General features: G+C 45.8%; 1 protein-coding gene across 1 annotated transcript in view; it reads left to right on the top strand.

Annotated features, from left to right (window-relative positions):
• Positions 1-1371: 1371 nt before the first annotated feature.
• Positions 1372-27349, top strand: part of BRINP1 (BMP/retinoic acid inducible neural specific 1) — an 89429-nt gene continuing 63451 nt past the window's right edge. The window contains exon 1 of the mRNA XM_076355370.1: positions 1372-1784. The gene's annotated coding sequence lies outside the window, so the exon portion shown is untranslated. The remainder of the gene's footprint in view (positions 1785-27349) is intronic.

The raw sequence follows: 27349 nt of genomic DNA, 5'->3' as shown, positions 1-27349 counted from the left end.
TTGAGCCAATGTGACAGAATCAGGGGTGGCTTACCAGGAAGTCTGCTTTGTGGCTGAACAATCACTTGGAAAAAAGTAAAACTCAGGAGCTTTGGGTACCGAGTAACTGAGATAAGCTAAGCTTCAGCCCTATTGTAACAGTTTGGAGTTTAACCAAACAGCTTCTAATTCTGCTTAGGAAAGATTTGCTGAAGATTTAGCTTAAGACAATGTTCTGAAGCCACAGGGGATGGGGTGAGAGAAGGACAGAGTGTCCTTGCAGGCCAGAGAAGGGAGATGGAAGGAGGGTGACTCCCATTGCCCTCTTTGCCCCGTATACCCTGCACAAGGAGGCTGATATTTTTTCCTTCTGTCAGACAGCACAGCTCGTGACTTACTTGTCTGAGGGGTCGCTGGCCAGAAACCTCACACAATGGCAGCAATTGTTAAATGCTCTTCCTACGCTGGGTTGCCTTTGCTGAGCTGCCGAGATTTGTCTGGGTGGGTCATGCCCTTCAGGCACCTCCGTCTCCGTTCCCCACCCCAAACCTTCCCTCAGCCCAGCGGTGGGACTTTCGCCCGCCCTCCCGGGCGGACCCAGCCGAGCAGCCGGGCCAGGAAGGCGCCGGGAGCGCAGCCGGCTGCCCGCTGCCTCTCGGGGCGGCTCGTCCCGGCTCGCCCGCCGCCAGCCCAGCCGGCTGCCGGCTGCTGCCGGGCGCTGCCCGTGGAGGCAGGGCTGAGCCGACGGAGGCACCGGCGGGGGGCGGCCGCCGCGGCCGGGCCCCGGGCCCCGGGCCCGCTGCGCCCCCGCCCGCCGGGCCGGCGCTGTCCGCGGTGCTGAACTTGTGCCCGCACGGCGGGGCTGGGGGAGAGCGGCTCCTTCCCCCCCCCTCCCCTAAGGGAGATGGGAACCCCCCAGTGTGGAGTCAGACTGGGGGACAGCCTGCACCCCCCCGCCTCACACTCCCCCCCCCCGCCCCAGCAGCTCCCTGCTCGGCGGATGGAGCCCTGTGCTGCCTGGCTCCGGTGAGGAGAAAATGGGGGGGGGGGGGGGGTATAAATGGATGGGGGCTGCCTGGAATCGCAACCAGTCCCTCTGCAGCCTCCTCCCCAAATCCGAGGGGCAGACAAGCTTAGATCTCCCCACAGCCCCGTCCGGCGGCCCTTCCCGGTCTCATCCTCCCTTCCCACGGCCCAGGCTCCGTCTGGCCGGAGCTTAAGTCCCTCCTTTTTGCCCCCCTCCGCCCCTCCCCCTTCCCTAATTATGTACAAAACACTTCTTAGAATAAAATGGCCAGGCTGGGCTCCTCCCTGCTTTCCTCTTCCCCATTCATCCTCTCCAGACCGCTCCAAGCCCCTCCCCCGGTGGCAAGCCCAGCCTCTCGCTTCCCTCCTGGAGCCCTTTTCATTTTTATTTCTAACCCCCTCTCCATTCTCCCTGCTGCCTCTGCTCCTTCCCCCGATGGCTACGAACTGAGCAGCAGAAGAGAGGGGAGGGCACAGGAATAAGGGAAGGGGGGAAAAAAACAAGAAAAAAGAAAGAGGGGGGAAAAAAAGGATTCTTTTTTTTATTTTTTTTTTTTTTTTTTTGCCTCTGCCCTTAATGCCCGCGATCTGGATCAAGGAAGGGGATTTTCTGTCTGAGCATGAAAAGGACTGCTAGAGCCCCAGGATTTTCACGCCTGCATTATCAGCCCAGCACCCAGTATGCGAGCTGGACAGAGAAGCTCTCCCACAAGTTCCTACCGAGCCGAATAAAACCCACGGGCGACCCGATCTCCGCCAGAGAGGGACATTAGCATCAGGTAAGGCGAGCGCTGCGCTGCGGCTGCAGCGATGCCCCTGCCCCGGCGCCGGCTGCGGGCGCCGATCGGGCTCCCCCGTCCTGCCTCGGCCGCGTTGTGTAACGCGCCCCGCGGCACCTCTCCGCCCCCAGCCGCGCACACGTTTGCCTCTGCGTTGCACCCCCGCCCTGGGCAGCACAGAGTTATGGGGGGCCGGGGGGCGGGGGGGTAGGGGGGCTGGATGGCAGAAGTCCTGCAGCCCGGTTAGCGATTGTGTGTGCGGTGAGCATGGGGCCGAGGCTCGCCGGCAGCGGGAGGACTGGGAAGACCGGGAACACTGGATCCTACTGGGGAAAGACGCAGCCCCTGGAGGATGCCCGGCAATAGGGGTTCAGCCCCCGACTCGGCTGGGCTGGCGGCGAGGAGGAGGTGGGGGTGGGAGATAGCCAGGCTCCATCTGTATTCCGGAGTATCGATACATCCCGGGGGGGGGGGGGGGGGGGGGACCGTCCCCAAGGAGATGGTGTCATCTCTACTTAATCCAGTGCTCCGTTTTCGCAAGTGACAAGCAAATCGCGGAGGAAAAGGAAAGTCTGTCGCCTTGAATCCCACACTGGGCTGATTGCCTCTACTTCTGGTGGGGACTGGGAGACAGCGGCAGAGCCGGGGGAGGGCAGCGATGGAGGGGGGGCTGCATCCCACAGCGCAGGAGATTGGTTTTCCCTGGCTCAGCTCTCAGCGCTGCTTGCGAGGCTGGTGTGGAGCATAACTTTGCCTTTTCCAGTCCATGGGGAATAGGGGGACAGAGGGCATCTCCACGCCATTACATCATCGCCGAGGTCCAGCACAGCCTGGGTCTAAAGACCCAACGGTGATCCAAAGAGAGGAAGGCTGTAGGTGTGAGTGTGTTTTGGCTTTGGAAAGTCGCCCTGTGCTTTTACCTGGGAGTGGGGAAGGGGAGGGGGTGTCACTTCTTAGATGCAGTTTCCTCTTCATGGAGAGAAACAAGCAGCAGATGAAATGCTGGCAGTCTTCACGTATGAATTTAGTCTTCTGACTGACGTCTGCACTAGGTAGGACAGAAGGGTCCTTCATGCTTTACTCTGGCTGCTCATCTGGGTGCATAATAATAATTTGTTAATGGCAGTAAAGCTGCTTTCTCAAGAGTTGTAGAGAAGTATTTGGGGGATGGTGAGAGGAGGAGGTAGTGAGTAAAGAGGAGATGAGGCTTTGGTGTAAGAAATATGAAAGAATTTTTTTTTTTTAATTCCTTATAAAGGAAAGAGATTGATCAGGTCTGCCTGTGAGTGACAGACAGACAAACCCGGGCTCTCTCCCTCCCACACACCACACAGACAAGCAGTCGTGGTCTCCCTTGCATGCATGTACACGCTAAGCACACAAAACACATGCTGTTGAACTCGCAGAGTCCACCCCATGCTTAAATACAGCATCTTGGTCTCACTCTCACATGGATGCAGGCGCCTTTTCAAGCTATGAAGCTCCGCAGTTCCCCCGCACTCAGACACACAGACTTGATCTACACATGAACACACACCGTAATGTGCAGAAATAACTGCATTGATATTCTCATTATGCGAATCAAACATTCAGACATTCACACACGCTGTCTTCTTTGCAGGTCTCTCAGTAGGTGGTTTGTTCCTCCAGCGTAGTCTTCTCCCTTCTAGTTAGTTCCAGGCATTGATTTGGGTCTGACTCCAAAGCCCTTTGGGACCCGGCGGAAAAAGCTCGCTATGTTTTGTGTGTCTACGTTTGTTTTACCGCTCTTTGTGTGTTCCCAGGACTCAGTAATGATTTCACTACTGGAAAAGGCAGACAAGCAGCAGACAGGGGACCCGGGGAATGGCTGGGGGGAGCAGTGGCAATCCCATACCCATCATGCCCTCTCTGGTCAAGAGCTGGAGTCTGTGAGTATGGGAAGTGCTCTGCTAGAGTTACGTTGGTTTTTTCCACGTGTGAGTGTGCCTGTGAGCAAAACCACATATGCATCTATAGCCAAAACACACACGGTGCAAGGCTCCACTTCGGTCTTACCCTGGTTCAGAGCAAAACCCTCTCATCTTTAGACCACAAATACTCCCGTGCCTTTGGAAGCCCCTTCGATCAGAAACAGCATAGTAGCGCAGGGGAGATGATGTCACTGGTGTTAGATGTATTTAATCAACATCCCCCTCTGACCTTCCTCCCCTTCCCCTCTTTCCATAGGGCCTAGTGAGGAGGCTGTGCAACCCTCCAAGAGCAGGAATATAATGAGGCTGACTAAAGTCCATGTTAAAACTTTGGAGAGGAGGAACGTATGGTGAATTGGCTTGCTATAGGTAAAAGGTGTTCCAAAAGAGATGACGGAGAGTGTATCTGTGTTCCCTCCTCACCGCCACTGTTTACTACGTTGGAAGTATGTGTAAGGCTGATGCTAAACGCTACGTGGGAATGGGTCTGCCAGCAGACAATAATGATTGTTGTCTGCGTAACAGAAATAGTTCAAAGCCAAACCCTCCTGCCTTTGCTCAGGCAGAAGTCCCACTGCCTGCTTTGAGTGCATTGCTCGGGAAAGCACTGCAGAACCTGACTCCAGTCGAGAACCGGCGCATCCGTACCCGTCTCCCTGCCCACCTCCAGGAGTGGATGTGGATTTCTAGAGTTTATCCAGGGCTCTCTGTCGACACGGTATTTACAGCTGATGCAGAGACGTTAAGAGGGCAGGAAAAAATAATTGGAAAAAAATCGCGAACGACCATAAATGAGGGTGAAGAGCCCCAAAAGCACCCCGAGGCATGGCATTCGTAGACGGAAAACCAGGGAGGGACCGGCGGGGGGGGAGCGCTCCGCCACAGATCCCCCGGCGGGAGGGACTTCCCCCCCCCCCTCCGCCGCCGCCCAGCTCCGCGCCCCGCTGCGCCAGCGCGGAGCCCCTCCGCGGCCGCGGGGCGGGCGGCGCCGCCGTGCCCCAGGAGGGGGCGCTGTGGCTCCACGCAGCGGCCGGGCGCGGCGGGGCGCGGAGCGGCGCGGAGCGGCGGGGCTGGCCCGCCTCCCCCCCTGCCTGCCCCGGCCTCGCGGGGCTGGAGCCAAGCGCTAATAATAATATGGGGTCGGGAGGGGGGTGAACGATAAATAACAACAGGGCTCTCTTCTCCAAGGAGCCCAGGTGCAGCTGAATGGGTTTGGGCCGGATCCCTTCCCGCTGCAAACCCGCTGGTGCGTACGGGAGTTCTGCTGAGGATCCGGCCCGATACATGCAGGAATCTTTTACCCGGTGATGAAATGCAGCTACTTCTGGGACAGAGCCCAGCAGCTTTTCCGTGCCAGCAAATACTACAGGGGAAGTGAAAAATCACTTCATGCATTGAAAGTGCAGAGATGAACTTAGTGAGGCAGAATATAAATTACCCGGAGTTAGGTAGCTTGTGCCCTGTGGTTTGATTTACACCATCCCTCTTGCAAAAGTATCACGAGATTGTTAACAACCATAAGGACCTTGGCCCATTTCCTTCCAGGCCACACAGAGCAGCTTCCCAGAAAGGGAGAATATCCATGCACAGAGAGATCTGGCTGCTAAATAGACCCAGGGACCGTGGTCTGATCCTGCGGTTCTTCCTCTTGCCTGGAAGATGGCTGCTGCCTGGAGCAGGATGCTGAGTTACCAAATGGTGCTGAGCTGAGTCAGGGCAGAGCATCTCCTCCCAGCTATATGCGATACCTCAGACTGTTCTCGGATGCCAGGGGAGGTTTTTCCCTGCTCACTGTCCCTCTGTACTGCCATGTCCAGCCGACCTGCTGGGCTGGACAGGCTGGACAGGGCTGCAGCAGGCTGCGGCTTGTAATCAGTGTGGAAAAGGGAAACATTATCAAGCAGAGAGGCCTGGGGAAGGAAACTGGATATATCCACTGGCTTCTTCTGTCTGGAGAGAGTCAAATATGGGCAGAGCTGGACTAGACAAATGAGGTGACATTCACCAGCGTTCGACTGTAGGCGTAGGATAGCTGTTGCTGACTTGACGGGCTAAGCTGTACTGTTTCAGGGAAGAAAAAGTGCTAGGACTAGTGGGAGGGAGGAACGGGAGAAAGAGCAGAAATCAGAGGAGCAGCTGATTTAGACTGGGCTGAAGACAATTGAAGGACTCCAGTTCACTTCAGGGATGCTGGATCAGATCCTAAGTGAAGGTGGCATAAATTGGGCATAATCATGTCATTTTGAAAAGGAGCTAAGAGTCAGGACCAGGAATCCCTCTGTGGTTGGGGAGTTTAACACATCATGTCTAAACCTTTGCAGCTCCCGGCTCAGTGAGCTGTTTTCTTGCAGCCTTGAGGCAGGACCTGCAAGCAGCATCACAGGGGAGAGAGAAAGACACTTATTTATTTTTGCTGTTTGTTCTTCTGAAGTCATGTGCTCTACATCCATTTTATTGTTGCCTACAAGGCGCAGCTGACAGAGCTCAGCTATGCAAAACGCTGTTGCTGTGTCTGCTGACAGGCCCGTTCAGAGCTCAATGCTGGGTGAGAGTCGTGCCCATGGCGGCATCAATGCCCCCATGGCTCTGGTGATGGCATGTCTCTAGGTGTTGACATAGCATTCCCCAATGCTTGAACTCTCATACACACGATTCCCTGCTCCTATTTCAGAAAAACAACTAGTTGCACTGCTGATGGATCACCTCTTACACTGGCAATAGAAATAACAGTAAGTCAGAGCAGCAGCAGCTGATCAGAGCAAATAATCTAAACCAGCTTCAAATGGTGGCCTCCAGAGGAGGACAGAGTGAATAGCCTTTGCCAGGCACATACTGTTGTTGTTCACTGTTTATATTGGTGGTAGAAACGCTGGGCAGAGGTAGAAACTCAGGTGCCAGGAGCACCAGTATGGCTTTCAAGCCCTAGAACAAATTCTCTCTGTGTGTTAGCAGTGGGCACTGTTCAATGGAGTATTGCCATCACAGTGACATCTTTCCTCCCAGAGGTTCACAAATTACAACAAAGCCAGCTCTGGGCTGACACATACCAAGCAATGACACAAAAGCTTGCAAACCAAGCTGTGAGAGGTTCTCACACATAGGAGAAGCTCCAGAAAAAACAATTTGCTCCAGGGCTTTTTGTTGGAAATCAAAACAGAATATAGGAACAGAGGGAGCTCTCACACCCCCATCCTTTCTCCCGTACCACCCGATTTCCAGCAGAGTAGCTCTGGTTCTTGCAGTGTCTTCATGCTTGGGACCTGTCTCATGGCTGTCCTGATAGAAAGTGCGCTCTTTCACCTTGTGTTTATGGAAGATAAAGCCTGGAGCCTTACGACAGGTCTTCTTATAGCTTGGACTTTTATATCTATGCATATTACAGCTGAAATATATTGTACAGCAAGTACCTATGAAAAGCTCGGAACTGTTTGCTGTAAATCATCACAGCCTGTCAAAGCCAGGGGAGTTAACTGGCTTCATGGTGAGTGAGGATCTCTTTCTTAGGGTTTGACTTAGAGCATGATTTAGAACCTGGCCTGTGCTCTAGACTCTGCTGTGTCCATCATGATTTTGGATGCAGTTTTGGCTAGAAGTCCTGAGTTGGCACAACTGATCCCATTTAGCCATCTCTTTACCCTGCTGGAGCTGCTTATGAGGTTGTCAGATACATTGCTAACATTGGAGACCTTTGTGGTAATTTATCCTTGCAGTTGTGGATGCTGACTTGTTAAGCAGGGTGGAAGACGGGGAGGGTGATCTTTAAAACCATTGCCTTGTGCAGGCAGTACATTCCAGGTGTGGCTGCCAGGATCAGAAGAATAAATAGAAGAAGTTTGTTCAATAGTTCAGAGCAATAATTAGAAAAGTACAAAGAAACTAAAACTAACCAAGGAAGGATGGAAGGAAATGAACTGTGACCCTAGGGAGGAGGCTGACGATTCAGGGCAGGCAGGAGAATCAGGATGAGCAAGTGTGAATCTTTAGCTGGACTTCTGGGATCAGTGGAATAAATAGCAGTGAGGCAGGCTACAAGTGCCAGAGCAGCCTGGCTACTTTCAGCACGTGACTGTGCTTCAAGCAGGTACAGATGGTGAGCGGGTAAGCGAAGCCCTCAGACATATGCTGGGGTACATATTTGGCTATGGGTCCCTCCTGGCTCAGACCACCTCCTTGCCTAGAATATGAGGATGCTAGAGTTATTCCAGGCATTTTTTGCACTGCTCTGTGCTGGGGGATATTTGCAGTCAAAATCAAGGGTGTGTTTTGAGGGAGCAGGGAGAGCTTAAGAGGTACAAGGTGAGACTGAAGAATGCTTGAGAAATGCTGAGAAAGTCAAAGGAAAGAACTAACAAAGACAGCATAATGTTTGTGTTAAAATTGTGAACAGAGATAAAAAAGCAGCAATGAGGATACATGTAACGCAGCCTTAAGACCAGCAGCTATTTCTAGAATCACTTATGTCATGTCGTCCAAATTCGGAGTTGCTTCTGCAAAACAACTCCAGGCTTCGCTGTTTTATGCCTGAGAATGCTGATAATGTGTTTATCTGCCATTTCCACTCTCCTAAAAGAGAACTATAAAGTATTTGAAAACGATGGTGTGTTGCTGTGCCATATTTTAGGCCAGTGAATAGACAAATCTAATCAGCCAGAGAAAAGCCACCAGTTAGGATTCTCCCACAACATTTGTATGGTGCTGGCTTAAGGTAACCTAATAGCAGCAATTTGAGTTCTCGTAAGTATTTTGATAAAATTCTTTTTGTGCATTTAGAGATACACGTATATCAATCCTCTTATTTGCTTTTTGGGGGACAAGAGTTAATGATAAATACAGTGATGGAACTGGATGTGTTGCTCGGAGTATTTGCTAGTGACATGGAGGAAGGAGTGATATGTTTTGGTGATGGAGCTGGATCGGGCCTTGTTAAGACTGGGAAAAACCGAAAAGGGTGTAACCAAAACAGTAGGACACTGAAAGGATCAGAAAGGCATGGATGAGTGCTATCAATCCTGGGATAACCTTTCAGCTGTTTGGGGACATGCAAAGTCAGCAGTTGTCTCAGGACTGTCATGTGCAGTGTCACCAGGAAGCCTAGCTCTTGTGGGTATGGCTATTTCTTTATTGAGTCTTTTTATGCTTTTGGTTTTCATAATATTCTGTAGTAATGGAATTAGTTATGAGTTGTGAGCAAAAGTGTTTTGTTTGGGATTTTTTAGATCTGGTACCACATAATTTCCTTGGGTGTCTCCCAACTTTCTGTAGGATGAGGAGGAGTGAATAACCATTTCTTACTGTCCATCTCTGCCCTATTTGTGACTGGATAGACTTTGAGTCATACCCCTTGTCTAAATGGCATGCAGGCCCCACTTCTGCAGGATATGTAGTCGAGTGCTTAGATATTGCTCAAAGAATATCAAATATAGGCTTGCGTTCAAACATGTGCTCAAGTGTCGCTGACCCAGTGCAATCATGACTGCAAGGACCTGATCCTGCAATCTGCATCACATAGACAAATTTTTAATTACAGTCCCATGGACATAATTAAACCTGTTTCCAGGATCAAAGTCTAAGCAACAGCAAACCCATACACATGCTGAGTGCAGAGTGAATCGTGTTTATGATTTGCCGCAGTTCAGCTTCTTTGTTCCAAAATGCTGGTCAGGAAGGCAGAAGAAATATTCCCCAGGATATTATAAAGACTAACATATCATCAGAGGGAGAGTCAATGGAGATTGATAGCAAATTAGATGGATGCTTGAGACATTAAAAGGAAGGATGGAAAATAGAGGTGATATTATAGTTGAACCATATTAATGTATTTTAAATTGCTTTACAAATATTAACAAGTTAAATAAGGAAAGCCTGGAAATAATAGTTTATTTAGTTTGGGAAAGCTAAGAGTAAGAAGGGACATTTGGGTTCCAGTACAAAAGTATCTGAAGGTTAGAATGAAAAGTGATCAGAACATTTTAACGCTTTGATGATACAAGAACAAGGGCACACATCAAAATTAAAGGGCACAACTTTTAAAGCAAATTAAAAGGAAATAGTCCTTTCTTCAGTGTAGAGTGAAGCTACACAATTCCCTGCTGCAGGATGTCGCTGAGATGAAAGTCTGGATGGATTTGAAATGTAAAAGGCTACATAACTTTGTAGCAATTAATAGCATTTGCAGCTCTGCAATCTAGGACAATGGTAATCAGATCTCATACTTCAAAGCAAAAGCTGACCATCTTCTGGGGTCAGGAAGGACATTTTCTCTTTGCATAGAAAGAACATAATATGGTTGGCCAGGTAATATGACTGGATATGCTCGATCCCGCTAGAAGCTAAGTCAGCAAGAGATTAGCAAATTGCTTCTGTGGGTGCTGGATTAAGATATTATAAAAAGGTTTTCATCAATGCCAGACAGAATATCAATCCAACAATCTCTTCTTCTGTATCAACTCCCACAAAAGTAATTTCACTGATTACAGTAGATATTGAAGTAGGACATAAAACAGGTGGTTATAAGCAGCTGCAATGACCCTGAGCTGCACATTTCAGTTTCCTCTATCACCACCGTTATCTGCAGGATGGTGCAGAGCTCAGATGAGCCTGGAGTCTCCCAGTGCTAGGTACTGTACAGATGCAAGCTCCCTGTCCTAGACGGCCTGCAGTCCAGACAGAGGAGGAGAAAAAGAAACAGGGAATGCCGTCACCTCTGCTCTGTACCAGAGGAAGTGCAGCACGAGGCTTGAGGATCAATTCAAAGCCTATTAGAGCCAGTGGAAGCATTTCATTTTGCAGGAAGAGGAGATCGGGCTTGGCCTTGACAGATTTTGAAAGTAGTTGGTGGCAAGGTAATGGAACATTTTAGAAAACAGGGCCTTAAATATCGCAGATATATCAGATATGCTGAACACTTGGAAAATCAGCCTGCAAGGTGTTTGTAAAAAGTCACCTTAAAGAATTTGCCCAAGCTTACGCAGGAAGACTGCGGCAGAGATAAATGCCTGAGTGCATCTAGAGATTTAACCGAACAAGCCTGGTAGGAGTGACAGAGTGGAGAGAGATCAGGTAAGGAGCTGATTAGTGTCCCATCTCCTCTCCCCATGTTTTCTCTCCAGTGCCACAGCCCCATGCACCAAAGGGTCCCAAGATGCCCTCCCCAGACAGAGGTCTACCCTGTTTGCCATGTGCTGGGCACAATCCTGCATCATGCCTGCGGTCTCCCACCATCACTGGGACCATGTTGGTGGGAGGAAAGAGGAACCTGCCTTTCTCCATACTCTTCCTCTCATATCAGCCATTTTTTTCCTGTTGCCGTAGACAGACGGTCGGGTGAAGAGAGAACAGGCTGTCGTATACAAACAGACAGGGGTGTTCAGCTTTGGCAGGTGAAACTTTCTGAGGGCCACTTGCCCAGTGGCTAAAAGCATCACCAGGTGAGCAGAGAGGAGACTACTTTTCCACAGTCAGCTGCGCTGGGGCTGAGACAGGTAATAAAACTGTATTTCCTTGAGAAAGGTGGGAAGGATGAAAAGCTGATGGCTGTGAGGAAAGCACATACTCTAGATGGAATAAAGCTCTGAGAGAGATGCATGACTGGGGCTGGGAGGGAGGGAGGGAGAGGAGACCTGGCCGGTAGGAACACAAAGTTCACTGGCAAGGCAAGTGTGTGAATGCTGAGACAAATCGCCACACTGGGACGAATGATTCCTTTGATTCCTGGATTGCAAACAAGAGAGAGATGTGACAGGGGGGTGCAAATCTGCCGAGGTGTTGTGTAGGTGTGATGATTACTGTGCTTATAGGCTTGGCTGGAAAGGGGAAAGATGGGCAAGGGAGCTTTCGTTCTACAAAATGCATGAGAAAGATGCATGCAAAAAAAAAAAAACAACCTATGAGGTAGGATTGCAGCTTACCTGCATTATGGGAAGATTGATTTCTGATGAAAGGAGCAGAGAAGGGAGGGGAATAAAATTTTATAGATGGCAAGAATGGGGATCAGAGTTTTAAAATGGCAGTTGTGAGTTAGTATTCTTGACGGATTGGTTCAAATGTGACTGCAGAGACCAGTGCTAGTTTCTGATTTCCAACCATCCACATTTAAAAAAACAGAGAGAGAGAGAGAGAGAGAGACCAGCAGACTGGCCTCAGTGAAATTCTGCTGGATTTCCCCCCGGGAATCAGAATTGTCCCTGCATTTCAAGTACCTGGAAGACTTAAAACACTGACAAGGCTGAAAGGTGAGGCGAGGGTCGAAAGGGAGAATGGCTGGCAGGAATAATCAGACTGTAGACTAGGTTGGATAATTCAGGAATCTGTAATAAAACTGCATAGTGACGGATAGTGAATAAAAGACTATAGGTATATTATGGTTTACGGAGCACAGGACAGATGTGTCTCTAAGGAGACTGTGATAAGGAGTGGAAGATAGCAGTGGACTGGGAGCGGTGGCTGTTTTGGGGTGCAGTGGCACTGTGTGAATAAATCAGCACTGTAGCAAGATAGTTCAACCCCGATGCTGTCACCGACATGTTATATATGACCTTGGGCAGGTCACCTAGGCTGATATCTTTCAGAAGAGCTTTTTAAATGCATGTGTTCCCATGCATAGGAGCTGAATTTCTTACAGTCAGTGCTGTGGTTCTGAGCCCTCCAGCTCACACAGTGTATGTGAACCGCTCAGGGAACTTGGCTCCAAGTTTGGCATGAGGAAAAATCTGGATTTTTTTAAGAATTCAGCAATCCGTGTCCTCAGGAAATGTAGTGCCCCCAAGACTGATATTCAGCAGTACTGAGTCTTTACATTTCCAGTGCTGGGCAAAAGCAGCACTGGTTTACATCTAATTCCCCTCCACCCCGGCAAAGCGGCTCGATGTTTAGAAGTCTGGCCTGAATTATTTTTTTTTCTCATTGCCGAAGACCACTAATGAAGTTGGCCTTTTACTGGAATATATAAAGGAAGAATATGCTAATTGTATCTCTTTCCCTCCCTTGCACACATATATGGGGCTTTTACTTACACAACACGCACAATGAAGTGTGCAAGCATGCATGTGCACACACACGTACGCACACACACATACATGCATTGTGCTTTAAGAAGCCTGAATAAAGACTGCTGTTTCAGTGCAGCATATTAGTCTTTTTACCAACTTCAGCATTTGCAGTAAATAGCAATTAATGATAAAGCTGCTTACATTAAAAAGAAGAGCAAAAGAGGCTGATAAGTCCTTCCTACCAGTGGATTCTCCTGCAGTGCTTCTCATTACTTTGTTTGCTTTCAAGTCTGAAGACATAAATTTTGTCCATGGCATTTTTTTTTTCTCACTGCTGCTCCTCCAAGGGAGCTCTTCCGTAGAGCCTTGAGACCAGCGAAGTACAGTCCCCAAAACTTTCATGTCTCTGATAACAGCGACACTCCTTTGATGCTGGGGGCGTGACCCTCCCCCAGGTGCCATAATAGAGGTGGACAGAAGGGCTGGGGACAAATACACACTCTGCTGCCCTTGCACAGCATTACTGCTTGTCTGCAGACCTCCATAAATAGGATTTGGAGCTGGGGAAAATCAACAGGAGAGCTGAGATACACTCTGGATTTTATTTTTAGGTGTAATTTTAAAATTCCAAGCTCTTGAAAGGATATGAAGGCTGATTTCCAGCTCAATATTGCAGTATTTTTGTAGTAAGATGCTCAGGATGCATTTTGCGTGCCCCATGTGCATGTGCACAGTGTTTGAGCATGCAGTGTCTTCTGGGACAGTGCTGAAGGACTGTGGAAGATGATGATAAGCCATTGGAGGGTTTGTGCTTGCTCATATTGACCGCAACTGATGTTAATAAAGCAAAATATACCCAGAACTGGGTTTCTTCTTAGTGGAAGCTTTTTTCCTCCTGAAGAAACCCCAAAAGCAAACTAATACAAATGCAGTGCCTATGGCTAAGGAACCCAGGAGCCAAGTTCTTTGACAATGTAGAAACACCCAGAGATATTTAGATGGCTAACTCCTATATATGTGCCTAATTTTCTTTAAATCCACTGGATGCAGGAAGCTAAGCAGGTGATGCTTCCCTAAATACCTTCGGGACTGAGATTGCCAGTGGGTGGCTGTGAGCAGGGTCCTATGCTCGAGAGATCAGACAGAAACTGATGCCAGACGATGCCTGAGGAGCAGGAACCCCAGTACATGATGTTCCCATCCCTGCGTGTCTGCATCTCATTCAGAGCACACTTCAGTGGTTTGAATTAGGGATGGCTGATTGCAGGGAGCTGTACTTTTTTTTTGCTTAATGTCAGATGCACTTGGACATCACACATTCCAATTTTCTGTAGGGACCTCATGCCTATTTGGTTACATGTTAGAGATAGTGGTGCTTAAAAAAAAAAAAGGAGAAACAAGAGAAGCAAAAAGAAAGAATTCAGAGAAATAGAGGGAAAAAAGGGATGCTGTGACTGTCTTAAAATAAAACAGCAGTAGATGGCAATTTCTAATGGAAAAAAGTAAATCTAGTCTCTCTCAGATTATTTTCTGGGAACTTTTCTCTCATTTTTGATACAAGGATTTGCTCATTTATTTTTCTGTAAATCTAATTATTTTAAGTTCTCTGTTGAATGCAGGTTTAGACTAGAAGAGAGCAAAGGACTATGAAAGTCATCAGCTTAAGAAACTCACAGAAATTCAGCCTTGCTGAGATCCCTCATGTTGTTATGAAGATCTGACAGACAACCATTGTCATTCCTAGTAGGGATAGGTGAACAATGATTTTTCTTTTTTCTTTTTTTTTTTGTCAGTTTGTTTCTGGAACAAAAAATTCAGGGAAAAAATTAATTTTAGCAATTCAAACATAATTGGGTGGGGGAAGAATGAAAAGACTTTTTTTTACAAGTGGGACTAGAAGGAAAGGAGAATAGAAAATAATTTCAAAACTTTAAATTTTGCAGAAATGCATAGCTTTTTTTCACAACTGCATTATTTTACTTTTGTTTGGTATTTTTTTCATTTCCTTCTACATCCACTTTGTAAACATGCATATGAAACATTTAAGTTAAGAAATAATGCAGTCATGTACTTTGATTCTTTTAATTTTTTCCCATCCCATTTTTTGACAAGAACTATCTAATGGATTCAACCTGAATTAGTAAACATTGTCAGTCAATCCCCAAGCACTTTTTTGTGCCTAATTTTAGTATGTGTTAAAAATAATGTCTCGCATCTTCAGTGCCTATGATTGCAGTTCCCTTTATGCTACACACATTTAAAGACACACAGTTAAAGACAATTCATACCTCAAATAACATATACTCAAAGGGTACAGAGCAGTGGGAGATAAAAGGAGAAAATAAAAAGATTTGTCTGAAGTCACAGAGTAAATCAGTAGCAGAAGCATATAGGGAAGCCTACAGTCTTGACTTCCATTCCCCTGCTCTCTCACTAGACTGCGGATTAATTATAAATCTCTTTTTCACCCATTAGATTTTTCTCATACTTTTTCTATTCCTGCACTTTCTCATTCACACCTTCAATTCTTTGTTACTCTTCTTTTAATTTGACTTTTCCTTCATCTCCATTTTTGCATGCTTTCCTCTTTTCTCCTCCTCTGCTCCTCCTGTAGAAGATTACTAACAAAGTGGCAAGTGTTAATAATGTGTCTTGGCTGTGCCCGCTGCGATGTATAAAGGAGCAAGGTGGGTGAAGGAGAAGGGTAGCGAAAAGGGAGGGAAGGGAGTGATCTGAACTGATTTCAGACTCCAGGTGAAGGTGTGCAGGAAGGCAGAGGACCCAGCTGCAAGCTCAGAAACCTCACTGCAATGGGAGCAGAGTCCAAACCGAACCTCTAAGGAGGAGAGCATAAGGGTATCTGAAAGGCGGGACCTGTATCCTCAGGGATACAGGGGTCAAAAGGAGAGCAAAGACTTACAGGACTGGGAGATGTGTAGGCAAAGGGGAACCAACAGATTTCTCCTCTTTGCTGTGACAGAACCTCAAACCTGGGTGTCTCGCACTTGATTCATCTGGATGAGTTTGTGCACAGGAACTTCTAGTGCTCGAGCAAAATCAGATGCGAATATGCATATTCAATCAGACAGGGGTTACGGGTGCTCTCTGCGCACTGGGCATTGCATGCTGGCAGGGATTAGATCGCCATCTGCTTGGTACAATGCACATCACAGGGTTGGTACCTGAATCCGGGATGTTGCTGGAACTCCTGCTGACTTCCTCAAGTCCTGCGGAATAACATTTTTGTCACTGGAGCCTCTGTTGTGTGGTTAATGGACAAATCTGGACAGAGCATATGAATTTAGGGAGGAGATGCATTTAAGGGTACGATAGGAGAAGTGGCTGAAGACACACGGGAAACTGCATTGATGCTGGGGGAGCAAAGATGTTGTCTAGCCTGCAATCCAGGCAGGAGGAGGGAGAAAACATAAATGTAAATTAGGAGGAAGCTTCCTTGAGCTGCTTTGGTCCAAGAATATTATACCAAGAATAAAATGTCCAGGAATAGCTGTCTGTCATTGTAAACAGTCACATTAGACATGATAGATAACTTCAGGCTATGTCTTCATGAGCACAGTAGACTCTAAGTTCCCTTCTTTCTTTGGAAACTCCTTCCAAACACCTTTGATTTCACAGGGATAAGCCAGCTAGTTGTATTCCTGTTCTGCATTTGATTTACCACTCACAGAAAATTATTTATCTAGCTAGCTATTTATTATCTAATTCCATGGCTGCAGTTGAGGAAAGTCTGTTTATTCCTTTTTCACAGCAGTGTCTCTTTCTCTGGCAGCTCTGACTAGCTGCTAGGTGCCCTGGGGAATGTCGAAGCAGAATTAATTAATCATGACCAGTGATGGAGGTGTTTTTCAGATTTGGATTTGGCGAGCTGATTGCACAGGATCTTTCTGGGAGTCACGCTGTTGAAGAAACAAATGTGACGCCTGCTCTGGATTGCTTTCAGACAGAGTTACTTTGGAAGGCTGCACAGGCATGTGGGATCTATCAAGCAGTGGGGAAAATCTAGCAGAAGTCAGCTGTGCGCATGTTGGTAGCGGGGACTGCTCTCTCCCTTCAGGACACTGTGCCAATGAAACTGTAAACTACAGTTTTGCGTGTCCTGTTCTGTTCCCAGCCTGCAAAGGTGTGAATCTTTCAGCATCCACAAGAAAGCTTTCTGGGCAGTGCCTCATTCTGAATGTTCCCTTTGGAGCAGGAGGAGTTGTGATGGTGCCTGGCACATGCCAAACTGGAATTCACCCCTTCAGCATGCCCACGAGTGATGGCAATGCTGGCCAACTGCACAGGTTGTGCTGAAGCAGCAATGTTTGTTTTACAAATAGCTCTGAATTCTTCCAGTCCCTCTTCCCTCCCTTTGTAGAGCCTAGTAGAGCATGTGCTATCCTTCCTGGTCAGTGATTTCCTCCTGGCAATGGAGAAAGGTCAAGTGTCCACGCCAATTCTTTTTGATCTGTCAGCAGCCTTCAAAGCCTCTGGCAATGAAGGGCTAATGATTTGCAGTGTCTGGCATGGATGGGCAATCTCTCCCTGCAGGAGCATTCCTCCTTTCCAAAGAGACTCCACAGTGTGGCTTGGAGTAATGAAGCATTTCCCCCAAGGACTCTTCCAGGGGGTTAATTCAGTGCTCAGTTGTACTGTTGCTGACAGAGGGATGGGGCTACAACATTACGGATGTGCTGATGACAAGGAATAAGATCAACTTTCAAGTAAATAATCCACAGTTTTCAAAATTTATCATCCTCAAACATCTTTATCTGCCTTCAACTTGTTCCATTGTTGCCTAACACAGAAACAAATTGAGGCACTTTGCTCCTTTCCCACCCCAGAGATGAGGCCACGCGTACAGAAATGTCGGCTGGGATGGAGCCATTTGTGGGGCGGGAAGGTGGAAATATCAGCTTTTAATGGAAGTCTCAGACTACAGCAGTACTCACTATTAGCAAAAAGCTGTAATCTGTAGTGACAGGCCAGCTGGAGCAACAGTAGCTAACCAGGCGAATCTGCATGCAGAGGTGCACTTTGAGCAGCTGCGTGGGGGAATTCAGATTTCAAACTGCAGTGCCTGGCGGTAGAGGCATGTCCCTTTAAGAGGAAAAGAAGACAGAAAAGGCCCCCGCTACTTTAAATAAACCTCCAAAGACTGGGGATGCTTCTCCTTTTTATTCCCATTGCACAAAACACCATGCTCACCCTTGCAAAGCCCACGTGGTGTTTGGGACTAACCCCTCTCTCCGAGGGGTGCTGGCAGCCTTGCAATGGGAAGGAGCAGCCCTTGCTACCTATTTAAACTTTCTTTTAGCCTGATGAAATGGAGGAGAAGGGAAACGAAGGTGGTCACGCTTAGCCATGCTCTGCCTCCTGCTCCATCCACCATCACGCACAGCTTTGTATTATGGCCCTGCCTTTGTATATATTGTTCTCTGCACGTACATTTAAAATGGACTCTCTGTCCTCTTGCCATTCAGCCCTGCAAACAGGCGCTGGCAGCACTACAGTGTGCAGACCTCGGTACCGAGACCCGCTGCCCTCAATCTCTTATCGAACTGCAGTGAATGCACAGGAGCCGTTGGGGACATTTTCATCCATGAAATGAAGAATCAATAGAGTTGCCTCATTACAGGCTCTGCTCCGTGCTGCCATTCTCTCCTTCCCTTTTGCCACTCGCCTTGCCCTTTTTTTCAACCTACTTTTACCACCACCTGCACAGACTTGATGGTGCAAATTCATGGGTAGCAATTCCCCTCTGCTACGCACGGAGGAGCAAAAATATGGTTTAAAAGAAGAAAAAAAAAAAAAAAATCAGGTAGACTTCCAAGAAGGAGGTGGAATATATCTTTTAAAAGTACATAAATGGTTTGGAAGCCAAAGGCCCCAGGATGTCAATGGTATTCAGACTTTTAAATCCCTGGTGCTCATGAAAACATTACACACAAATTCCACTCTGGGAAAATCTGCATTTTCCTTTTTTTTTTTTTTTTCCCCAACAAGCAGAGAATTTGGTTTTCTGATGTGCAGAGGGGACTGGAGCCGTGCTATACAGTCATTGAGCTGACAGAGCTGCTTGGAAAATGGACGTGCTATTTCCTTGGGAAATTCTCGCCTTTCGATTTGTGGTTGTTTTTTTTAAGCTCCAGTTTGAATGAGAACCATGCTCCCACAAAGCTCTTATGGCCTAAAAATTCAAAGGCAATAATAAATTGAGACCATCAATAGCTTCTGTTTCTGTGGTGCTGAAGCACTGAAATGCTATAGGAAACATTTAGCATTGTATAACGATAACACATATAATAAATAAAACACCATCAAACATTTTATGCAATATATAGTATATTTTAAACATGTATCAATACAATACAAAATACATAAAAATGTCAAAACAAATTAATTGAAACATCATAAAAATAATGTGTTTATCTCCTCAAAATGAAACATTACAGTATAACTGAAATGAAGAGGGAAAATCAAAATGATTTGTTTTGACATTTTAAACATAAAAAAGTTTGTCAAAATTGACATGTTCCCATGCAACGTTTCGATTTCAAGAGAACTGCGTTTTCCTGTGAAAAACTGTTCTGTCAAAATTTTTTGACCAGCTCTACTTACAGTCTATCTAAACAGAGAAGCATCACAGCCAAGACTCTCAAACGCTCCAGGTGGTCAGAAGATGGATTTAGCACAGAGCAGAACAGTCTCAAAGAAGGAAATAAATAAAATTCACAGCTTAGAGGTGGCCTTAAACTTGGGTACCAAACTGCTTTAATGTTTGAGATGCTCAGACCTGAGTGGTTTTGGACTTTAATCCTAGCAAGGACTGAGTTCCTTCAGTTTTTAGCACATCTGTGTTGCAGGATTGGTGCGCTGATGGAAGAGGCTATTTGTGATGGTGAGATGCCAGTGCAGATTCTCAATATCCTCTGAGATTTTTCAGTTCTTGGCATTGGTTGGGGTCTAGCTAGTGACAGCCCTCTGTGTTTGACAGATTAATGCTGGTAAGTATGACATGGCTTTATTTTCCACACATCCTTCTGTCTCAGTGGAAATCCCAGGCTTAGGGTTTAGGGAGTAGGCTGAAATGCAGTGCTCCAGGTAGGTTGGCTCTGGGATTCAAGGATGGTGAGAATGGCTTTGGCTAGGAGTTCTCCTACCTTCATGATACACAGATTTTAAATCTTCTTCTTATATAAATGCAGTTTCAGGTTAATTTGAGCTTCTAATTTAATATACTGTTCCGAATTAAGAGTTAATATGATATTTGATTATCTTTTTGCAATGAGATCCAACCCAAGGCTCATTGACTTCAATAGACCTTCCAGCAGAACCTGCGACTGCAGAGCCTGCGTAGATGCATGCTTAGAGCAGGAGACCTACACTCAAGATTTCTGGCTTCTGTTTCAGAAGCTGCCAATAAAATTGTGTTATTTGGGGTTATTACACATTCTAGCTCACATTTCTAGCCTGAATTTAAGCTCCTGTGCATTAATGTGCATATAACTTCCCCTATACAGGGAGGCAGGGCAGTAGAAGGAGCTGAACCTGAGTGTTTTCAGTCTCAGACCAGTGTCCTATGCACTAAAGGAATCTGTCCTAAATACTTAAATCAGCGGTTTAACACACCTCTCAGTCACCAGGCAGCATTCATCAGGTAGTTGTAGGGGTATCAAGCCCACGCCAGTGACCAGTTATCCTCACCCTGGTTCTGGTTACAGCTCTGTTCCTCTGCAGAAGTCTGAGCCATGCTTCAGGTCTCACCTTGTCTCTGGAGTGGCCTGGCAGGACTGTTGCACAGGGTTCTAAGGCAGTGGCTGCAGGAGCCGGTGTGGCTAAATTCACAGGGAGATTTTTACGGCCACAGCAAATTCTCCATCTGCTCAGTGTGATAAGAGAGGCGGATCTGCCCGGGGCCAGAATTTGCAGCCCTCAACAACTCTGGGTCCCTTTTCCCTCCCCTCTTCAGCTGCCCCTGGTTCCCTTGGCTTCATTCAGCATGAATGGTGGCAGAACCTGGTGCCCATAGGAAGCGCTGAGTTAAATGGTGCTTTTCATCCTGGCAGGCAGGGCTGTCATTATCCAAGCAGCAGGAGCTTTACCAGAAGAAGCAATGGCCTGTGGATTTTAACTCCTTCCGCCCTTCCAGTAAGGGCTGAGAAACACAAAAGACCGAGGTCAAGAGCTAAGCTCCTTTCTGAGGGACAAGAAAAACAGGATGATACATCATTTGCAAGGATCGTTAGGTAACCTCAGCTTCCTAGCATACCAGAATAAGCAGTGTTAGCTTGCATTTCCCAAACTCTGTGGAATGGGATCACTCCACGTGGCTGTGGTGGTAAAGTCCCTGCCCAGGAATGAACTTCAGAACAACAAAAATATTGCAAAGAATGTCAGGTGTGGGATAACAGTTGACCTTTTGGATTGAACATTACATTATTGCTCTTCAGGGCAGTTTTGGCATCGATTTTTTTTTCTTCAAGCTCTCTGCTTACAGGTCCAAATTCTTGCAAGGGAATATATTAGAAAGGCAAGGATGGCACACAGAATGGAACAAGCATGAAAGCAAAAACCAGGGTTTCTGGACTCTGACACAGGCCTCTCTGAACTTAGTTTTCAGATTACTCAAATTTCTCAAATTTCCAGTAAAAATTGTAGGGAATACTATGATTTTTGTTCCGTTTATTGTGTATGGTTTGCAGGTGTTTCTTGTTCCAAAACACAAGAAAAGTATTAAATGAATTTGAACATTTCCTTTTATGCATAAATTACAAAATCTATTTTAGCTCAGTCAAAACATACTGTTTAAGAAAACACTTCATTTTGATTTTTAATGTATATTACTCAACATGTAATGAAAAACAAAACACAATCTTGAACAAATCCTTTCCAAACAGAGCACTCGACACATTCTGTTCCAAAGAAAAGCTGACTTTATCAAAATGCTTTTTTTTTCCTTTAAATCAACAAATTTCTACAAACTGTTTTGCCTCTGATGAATTGGCATTTTTCTGACATAAAATGAGCAATCCAAAAAAATTCAAAGCAGCTCTGTGGCAAGTCTTGGCTAATTCTGGAATAGTAGCATGAAGGTGCGTAGGAAGGGTACTGCAAGGAGACATAGCATTGAGCTGAGACTTAAGAGATTTGGGTTGAATTCCTGAAGCTGTTATAAAATGATCTGGGACAAGCCATTAATCTACCCCATGCCTCAATTCCCATTCTGCAAAATGGGAAAAACAGCATTTCCTAATCTCCTAAAGCTACTGCAATGATAAAAACCTATTAACACTTAAGAGATTACTGGACTTTGATATGAGGTGTATAAATACTGAGGAAGACAGAAGGTAGAGCTGCATTTTTGTGTAACTTAGAACGAAATTATGGGGAAGTGGACTAGCTTGGACAATAATTTAATAATAGTAGGAATAATTTCAAGTTCAAGGCAGTGTTTAATAGAAATCACTGCTCACTACCCACCAGATCTTTTTTTTAATAAGCAGCTCAGAAAAGTGCAATTTATCATTGTTATTATCATCTATATTCATTCTATCTCTGCCATTTCACAAATGAGAGGAGTTCCTCACAAACATCTACAAAGCTAGCTCATTATCCAGCCTCCCTATTTATAACTCTCATTTATGACAATAGCTATCAAAATCTTGCCAACAGTAGGGCTGCTGGTGTGCTGACACCACTGCTCCACGGCCTGCTGAGTGGTATTATCTCACTGTTCCCTTGCGTTCCCCCATCTGTCCCTGGCCATCTGGTGTCCTTGGTCTTCTAATTAGATTGTAAGCTTTTTGGGGCATGGACTGCCTTTCTGGTTTCCGTTTGTACAGCACCTAGCACGATACCGTTCCAGTCTCAGATTTGGCAGGACTGTCTTCAAAATGTGAGTCTTCACCACATACCTGTGTGCATATGCAGAAGAACCTTTTAATTCAGTTCCCAATCTACTGAGCGCTGTGAGATGGATCCCCGTTTCTAAGTAGAGCCCTGAACAAAGTGTCTGTGGATCCCGGATTTCAGAGCGGTGGCATTTGCACCTTGGCTAGTAGATTTATGATGAGGACTAATGGATTTTAATTCCCTCTGTCCAGCACCGCCTGATGTTGTGACTTGATGGAGGTTGCACACCTGCCACAGTTCTTCAGTTTCAAGCCGCCTCTCATCCACATCATAACAACACCAGTAGTTTATAATTAGCTGAAATGCAGGGACAAACAAGCTGAAAACAGGTACCTAGTTGTTACCAGTGTGATTCTCGCCTCGCTATAGATAGGGAGTAATTAGAGTTTCTGCAAAAAACCTGCTCCCTTTAGGCTGCTGGTTGAACTGCATTAATAACGAAGGATTTGTAGTGTGTTTTTGGTTCACTGAATATTCTGACAAGTTGTAAGCAAAGCGCTGACAAACTGAAAAGAAAAACACCTTTTCTCCTCTAAGTCATTTGGGGTCAAAAGAAATATTTTTATCACTATTCTTTCTTAAGAGGCTGGAAAGACAAATCAAAAGGAGAAAAAGAAAAAGCTCTAGTAGTTTCAGATAGAGATTTGGAAATGTTTCCCCTTGGTGCTCTCACAACCAAAACACTGACATCTCCCAATCATTATTTTTTTCAGCATGAACAATTTGGCAAAAGTGAAGTGAATTCGTGGACTGTGTTGGTATTTTTTGAGAGGTATTTCTCATCCTCCTTCCTTGCCTTTCTTCAGCCAAAAATGTTTCAGCTGATGAATATCCCCCAGGTCTAACCACTGATGCCTGTTTTAAACTGAAATGGTTAAAGAATAAGCGCAAATTTAGACACTGATAGTGCAGAATTACCCAGGTTTGGGGAGGGATTCACCCATCACTGCCTGAAATGGAGAAATCCTACTTCCATAAAGCAATAGCTTTGCAACTATTTGGGATTTTAGGACGTTGCATGCCACAGTCATCCAGAAAGGCAGAGCCACTGTTGAATTGCAGCTCCATCCCTGACTCTAGTCAGACATCAGCCTCTGTAGTTTGAGCTATAAAGACATCTAGGGCAGAAATGGCCAAATTCTGTTTTCCCAGGGCTCAGGTTTATCCACAGAAGTTCATATGACTTAACAAACCCCAACAGATTGGATTCCCCATCCCTTTCCATCCATGTTCCCTGTTTTCCCCTGGCACTGATACACAAAAGATGTCCTCAGCTTGGTTAGATTGCTGGCCAGCGTTTCCAAAGGACAGCTAAAGCTGCTTCACGGGCAGTAACTACCTTCCAGCACTTTCATGAGCCATCTCTGAATTAGGTGCAGGACATAAATGTTATTGCTCCAGTTGCACCCAGCAACTTAACACGAGTTAAATCCTGAAGGTGTAGGGCAGTAGTTACCTGTCTAGCAGGAATGTGAGTGTACAGTTAACTTAAAGCAGGGATAGTTGAATAAAATCTAGGAGAGTGTCTCCCATACTTAAAATTAAGGATACTCTTAAGCTGTTTGCTAAAATGAGGTCAGATGTTCGTCACTTTACAGGGTCGAGCTCTAAACTAACATAAGTTGTTTCATCTCTCCCTTGACACTTTAGTCTTTTTCTAATTTATCAGCATCCTAAAGCAGCGTGTGAAGTTGCTGCAGAACAGAAGTGTTTCAGATACAAATAGCAATTGTTAGCCTCTTCCCTCTGGTAAATGGCAGCAGGCAGAAACCTCTCTCAACCTGCCAAGAACCAAATGTGGGACACAACAAAAAATTATTGGTGCATGAAGCTTAAAGAGATAGGGGACTTATTTCTTTACTGCAAATAACGTGTTCAGTCATTTCTCTTTCCTGAGTCTGCATTTCTGATGGAAATAGTTTACAACAATGAGCATGAGAAAACAGAAGGGATGTGTGCAAGACCAATTTGAATCTAATAGAAGGGATAAATGAAAGGTACAGGGGTTAGAAGAAAGGTAGAAAATCCCAGGAGGCAGAGGAGTAGTGGAGTGTTTACAGCAAGCGATGGAGCATCAGATTTCCTGCATTCTGCCTTCACGTTTATAGCAGTGATCTGGGGCTACACAGCCTCCGTCATATGAAACAGACCTTGCAGTATCATTTTGTGCAAAATCTATCATTCTGAGCTATCCCACTGTATAAAAATTACCTTTTAAGTGGCTAAGTAGACACCCAGCTTTATTCCTTTCTTCTTATTTCAAGAAACAATGGGAGTAACAGCACTTGCCTGCCTTACTAGAGTGCTGAGAGCTTTAATTAATGTCTCTAATTCAATTTGAACTCCTTGGATAAAAGGCACTGCCTTGTGACAGCAAAGGTATTGCCTAAAATAGAATATAATTAACACACAGATATCAATCACGATGAAATTAAGTGTACATTCAAATACAACTTGCACTTTACAGAAAGTACTTGCCCATTTTTCCTCCAAGAATCCTGAAGAGTCATAAGACAAGGAACATTTAATGTTCCAGGCTGAATTCAGCTTAGAATAAGGCCATCTTAAACCGCCTAACAAACTAAAAGGGGTTGTAACAGAAATCTCCATTTGCACTGATGGATGTGCCTTCATGACGGACAATGCTGGAAACTGACTGTAACGTGACTCAGAATCAGTACATCTAATATTTTCTTCTCCCAGTACTTATTTACTGTACTCTAGCCTATGTCCTAGCTCACCCACCGATCATGTTTATTAACAGATGTGTCAACTGCATGATCATGTTTGTTGAGATGAATCAGAAGGACCCAGATCACTGTGTTGCTCTGTAGTGCTCCTGAGTGGAAATGGGCTTTGTAGCTTGGATTTTTTTTTTTAACTGTTGCATTACAGAGCTTGCTGACACCATGAGATGGTTGTCATTCATTGCTTATAGGACAGGAACATCTAGTGAGCCATGTGGCAGCAGGACTGCGTTTTGCTAGGTGCTATCTCCAACAAGTTCATGGTCCAAGTAGTCAAACAAATACTAATGTGTCTCCATGCTGATAATTGGAAAGTGAGGCAAAAAAGCATGTAAGGGCACTGCCCAAGATCATAGAGGGTGTCTGGGGCCGAGTTGAGCAGAATGTGGGATTCCTGGATCAAAACCCAGAGTCTGACTCCCCCAAGCCTCCCCTTTAGCGCAGAGATTGCTTCTGTGCCAGATTTAGCTTTTAGTTAGTCTTGGGTCTCCTACCCAAGGGCTACATACTTGGAGACATGGCCTGCCTGCCCCTTCTTCCCCTGTCCCTTTTGCAAAATCCCCAGAACATATCTTACATCAGTGGAGCCCCATAAAGACACCTAACAAATTAATTTCAGATTCAAACTTGTTAGGAGTTAGATTGAATGCACCTCACAATATTGCCTTAGACACAAAATAATCCCACTTTAGTAAGCTTTATAGCTTCCATGGGGACCAGCCCCGTGGTGTGTATTAATCTTTAATGCAAAACAACATCTCTACAGCAGCTACAGGGAGGAAAAAGATACTACTAAAAAATTAAAGTTGATGGTGTGATAGTTGTCTAGACCCAATTGCACTCTGCCATCTTCCATTGCCTCAGGCACCATTCCCTGCTCTCAGCACTGATACTCACAGCCAGCTACCAGGCTGGAGAAGTGTCCATTTCTTCTAGTGATCTCAAGGCATGTTCTCCCCATGTCTTAACCCTTGGTTAAGACCCATCACAACTCTAATCATCCTGACTCTAACTTTGACCGGAAAGAAAAGGAAGGGAAGATGAAGAGGTGCGTGGGGGGAATTTATAAGCTGATATTTCCCCAATGTATGATGCTTGCATGTGGGAGGACACACTGGGATTTCTTTGAAACCCATTTCTTTTGGTTCTTCTCATATTTAAGTTCACACTTGCAATGTGCTGGGAACTGGAGGTGAGCTATCACTCCACTTTGGTATGTAAAAGCTCCCTTCCTCTCTTTGCAATAGAAATACAATAGAAAGTGAAACGTTTAAAGGAAAACTGATCCAGGCTGGCTGATGAAGGAAGCAGTTATGGATGAGTTTAATGAACAGGCAACCAAGCGAGTTTGGACAATGTGTACAGAACAACTGATCGTTATCATCAGCAAATCTGCATACCCATCTAATGGCAAATATGCTGAGTTTGCAGCTGCTTACTGTGATGGGACGGTGTAGATATGCAAAGAGCAGCAAGGCAGAGAAGCAACCTGGATGGAGAAGCAGGAGAAATGAACTCCTGAACTGGAATTTGGAAATGCCGAGGGTGGGATGTAGCTGGGAGCATTTCCCAGTAATCACCTGGAGTTAATGAACACTGTGTACAGTACAAAGCTGTACTGTAGCCCACTTGGAATATACTGTATTCCCCTCAATGTGGGGCTAGAAACTCCCCAAAGCCCAGTTTTGTAAGGTAAAATAGAAACACTCCTTTCTGAGAGGCGAGGGACTAAAGCACCAAGAACTGCCACATTTATGGATGAAGTAGGAGTCAGTGCTGAAGGCTAATATTAAACACATGCCTCCAGAACAGGAACAACCTCCTCAGTCAGGAGCTACAGGTACCATTAGGTTTAATAACAGTAATATTCTATCTGCAATTGGAAAGAAGTTTGTATGTGCCCAACAGAAAAAGCGAACATTCGTTGACTTTCCCATACTTATTTTTTTTTCATTTCTTCATGT

The sequence above is a fragment of the Aptenodytes patagonicus genome, chromosome 18 (genome assembly GCF_965638725.1).
Source record: "Aptenodytes patagonicus chromosome 18, bAptPat1.pri.cur, whole genome shotgun sequence".
Classification (NCBI taxonomy): domain Eukaryota; kingdom Metazoa; phylum Chordata; class Aves; order Sphenisciformes; family Spheniscidae; genus Aptenodytes; species Aptenodytes patagonicus.
This window is presented reverse-complemented; position numbering and strand designations above follow the sequence as displayed.